The sequence below is a fragment of the Meriones unguiculatus genome, chromosome 19, assembly GCF_030254825.1.
Source record: "Meriones unguiculatus strain TT.TT164.6M chromosome 19, Bangor_MerUng_6.1, whole genome shotgun sequence".
NCBI lineage: Eukaryota > Metazoa > Chordata > Mammalia > Rodentia > Muridae > Meriones > Meriones unguiculatus.
This window is the reverse complement of record NC_083366.1, coordinates 6,595,739-6,600,212: the sequence shown is the minus strand read 5'-3', so window position 1 is coordinate 6,600,212 and position 4,474 is coordinate 6,595,739.

The window sequence follows — 4,474 nt, the reverse complement described above, 5'->3', positions numbered from 1 at the left end:
CAGGAGTAATCATGGAGTCAGTAGAGGTTTATTTGTGACCGTATAGCTGATTGACAGGCAGTATGTAATTAAGGACAAAATACACATGGGACTGTACATGTAACTTAGAAGGAAACCAAAGTCAAGGCTGCCTTTAGAGAGACTAAATAATAACATTAAAACATAGCATTGAAAACTGGAGAACTAGGAGGCAGTCCTTCACTGGCTACAGGTAGTGTGGCTGCAAAGACTTAGGTCTGAGATCCGTGTGCAAGTGTGCGTGTGCACGTGTGTGTGTGTGTGTGTGTGTGTGTGTGTTTTATGGTAATATTACAGTTCAACTTTTGGATATCTCCTAGAGGTCAGTATATTGAAGGCTTCATGCTCAGCTCATAGCACTATTGAGAGATAATGTGACCTTGAGAGGATGGAATATACTGGAAGTTAGGTCACCAGGACATGTACTTGAGGAGGACATTGGGATGCCTCCCTCCTCCTGTCTTGTTTTTCTCTCTGTTTCCTGACTGCAGGAAGTAATCAGCTGTACTATCATGGTGATTGCATCTTCTGTGATAGCATAAAGCTAAGAAAGGTAAAGCATGAAGCTAAGAATGATGGCTCTACTAAAACCCGTCTGAATCTGGACCCCAAGGCTGAATGTGCGCAGTGGTCCGGGTTGATAGGATGGACTGAGAGCAGTGAGCAATTAGAGGTTACAGGAGCTGAGACTGTTAAAGAAACATGCATCAATGCGCAAACATTAACATATCTTAGATTCTCTTACTTTATCATGAAGAGGTCTTGGTGGTCTGATTATATTTAACTCAACAAGGCTGGCTAGCCATGTGTTGCATTAATGGTTCCCTAAGGGGAATGCCTGTTAAGGCTGGCATTGATATTTGTTAATTTGTTGATTACTTTCAATGGGCTAAGCACCATATAAATAAGTTTTATTATATTGTCTCATATCTTAGCTACTTTTTTAGTGCTGTGATAAGCCCCATGACCAAGACAACTTACAGAAGAAATAGTTTGTTTGGGGCTTAGAGGGTTAGAGTCTATGATCTTCATGGTGGAGGAGGGGAGTAGCAGTGCTAAGCTATTAAGTGACTGCTTCCATCTTGAGAGGCGACCACATAAAGCAACTGGGAACAGAATGGGCTTTTGAAACCTCAAACCCCTCCCTACTGGACACCTCCAACAAGGACATACCTAATTCGCCCCAGACACTTACTCCAACTGAGAACCAAATATTAAAATATATTGGCAATGGGGGCCTTCTCATTCAAACTACCACAGTCATGTAACTAATATAGCATATGAGGTAGATACTGAGTTGAGTTCATGTCAATCTTCCCAACCACCCTATGAGCTGGTTACTATTATAAGGTCCATTTCTCAAGTGAGGAGCCCTTCCAAGGACACAGAGCAAGTGTGTGCGCAAGCCAGAGTTTATTTAAACCTGGGTTCATTTTCACTCCAAGCCTGAACTCTTCACCACACTCTCCATTGAGGAGGAAATATTGGAGGGGCCTCTTGAACACAGGCTTATGAAGGCAAAGCCTTGACCACAATAACATAGGTTTCAAAGACTTTTCTAAATACAGTTCATTAACATCCAGCCAGTGAAGTTTAGTCCCATCCTCTTCAGTGGGATGCCTTGTAGCAGAAGGAACCTAGTCAGGAGCTGCGCTTCACAGTCTGATCTTTGCCTCATGAGCCTCTGTGCTTGTGTGGTGGCTTTGTGTGTGTGCCTGCCTGCCTGCTACAGAATGTCTGTAACTCACACACTGTTGGTGAAAGAAAGGAAGCTTTCTCCAGAAGCATAGGTGATCCCTGTACCCTGTCCTTCTCTCACACAAATTTGTATTTATGAGTCTCTGGAGAAGACTCCCATGCCTGAAGTGATGGCTGAATATACCCATCATTTCAGGCATGATGTAGTTAAGTTGCTAAATGTATAATCTTGACACAAAGTACTTGATGAAAAGCAAGCGGTTTCCATGACATCCAAGACAGCATCTACAGCATGCAAACATCTTCCTAACATAGTTTTCCTAGTAAAAATAGAAAGCTGAAAGATCAGTGAATTTAGGTTGGGGGGGCTTGAAAAATGAAGACATTTCATGATATTTATGACTCTTTTCAAAAACACTAATTTATGCCAATGTATTAGCAGGCATCCTCATTATTCACACCGCTGACACTTGCCTGTTTATTTGAGGCTGATTGCTATTAATAGATCATGGTTAGAACTATTTTGTAGTCATTTTCACGGGGCTGATGCTCGCTGTCACTGCACATGTATGTGCTGTCTTGTCAGAATCAGAGACTTGATGATTCATTCAGACCATTTTTGTCAGTAACACCACCACCACCACCACCACACACACACATGCACACACACACACACATACACACACACACACACTTTTTTGGCATGACATGAACAAGGTACCTACCCAGCTGCATCTCTGACTCTGTCTTTCTGTGTCTTTTCTAAGATTGTAAGAAGAAAATACTGGGGGAGACAAGAACACTATCAACCCCTCAAGAATATGGATTTCTCTCCCACCACTTGCCATCATGGTCCCTTATTTGTTTCCTCTGGCAGTCAGGGTGGTAAGAGGAGGCACTGACATGCAGAACCTGTCCTGCCAGTTACAGGTGCTAGATAGAAACAGTATTGTTGAATGTCAAACCTGGACAAGGTTCCTCTGAGACCATGACAAAGATGAATCAATGAAAACCTGCTTCATAAATATAAAGACAGACAAGAACAGGGCCACCGTGTGGTCCGCTCAACATCAAACTTTCCCTTTACTCTTACATGGAAGGATGCTGCTTCTACAGCATTGACAGAAGTGCTTCCATGTTTAGCATTGTTCATAACAGAGCCCACACTCTCTTCAACATGCCACAGGACTCACACTGTGTTCTCTCTGGGATGCAATGGCCAGATTCAACTTGTTGAAAGACAGGTGGGCTCTTGGTAGGCTCTGAGTGGAGGACATTAATCCCTATTTTAATTTGCTTTCTATTGCTGTGATTAAAAACCAGGAGGAAAAGATTTATTTCATTTTACAGCTTATAGTCCATCATGAAGGGAAGCGAGGGCAATAATTAAAGTGGAGATGATGGTGGAATGCTGTTTACTGGCTTGCTTTCCAGCCTCATATTCATCTACTTTCTTATACCTTTTAGGACTATATGCCCAGGGAGAGCATGGCCCATGGTGGGCTGGACCCTCCCAGACACAGTAATCACTAATCAAGTAAATGCCTTCAAGCGGTCTGCTGAAGGCATGTTCTCAATTAAGGGTCCTTCTTTCAAGGTGACTCTACCTTGTTTTGCATTAACAATAGCAACAAAAGCAAAACAAACAACAAACAAAACTAACCAGTACAGCATCTTCATCACTTGTAGTAAATGTTCTCATTATTTAATGTTTACTTTTCTTCTTCTCCAAGAAGGCAAGTTTCCGGAGGACAGGAACCATATCTATCCTGCCCACTATTACCGTCTATACTTTTCTTTACTAAGTATGGAGGGGTCTGATGCTTGCTAAATAAAAGAATGGACACCTGATGAAATTCATGTATACCCTCCTCAACTCTCTTTTACACATCTAGACAGCCAGAATTCAGGTTGTAATTTGACTTCATGCCTTTTGAAATTGCTAATATACACCGGAAAATGCACATAAAAGTACTTCTGACCCTTACTTAGTTTTGTCTTAGCATTTTTGCTAATGGTACTAACAACGCTGGCCACAAAAGCTTGGATTTCCCGGCAACCACTAGGAAGATGTTTGACTATTTCCCCTTTTTATATTTCACTGTTTTTAAAATAAATAATTTTGTTTTGGTCTCTAATTCCAAAAGTGTATGTGTGTGTGTCAGTGTGTGTGTGTAAATTATGTGAATATAGGCAAATATGAAAAGATATAAGCTTACAACATAGACACAAAACTAATTCGTCTCCAATCTGACATGGTGTAACTTTCTGTTTTGAGTGTTAAGATCCAATATTTCAAAGATTCAAAGGAAAACACAGAATATTATTATTAGGTGACTAAGAAAGGAGTTTTGAAGGTATTTGGTGAGAGGGCCCAGTATTAATCTAGGCTTTGCCTTGCCAACTAGCTGGTCACCCTTTCCTGACTCTGAAGCCTCAGTTTACCTGTGAGAATGTACCTGGGAGAAGCAGAATCCAGGTTTTCAGTTAGGCTGGAAGAGTATCTCAGCTCATAGAATATGTATCTTGATGGCGTCTATTTTTCTCCTAACTCAAGCTTTTAATCACCTTGCCCCACCCAAGCCTCAAGTCTCTGCTCCCCGACTCTGGGGAAATTCCCTGAAGCAGACAGCAGCCTAGCTGTCTATAATATAGCTCTGTCTCTTGTGCTTAGCGTGACCATCCTGTTTCCAAATGGCTAACCACGTAGCCATTGGCAACCACTTGAAGACGCTAACATAGTGAAAGCAAGGTGAAT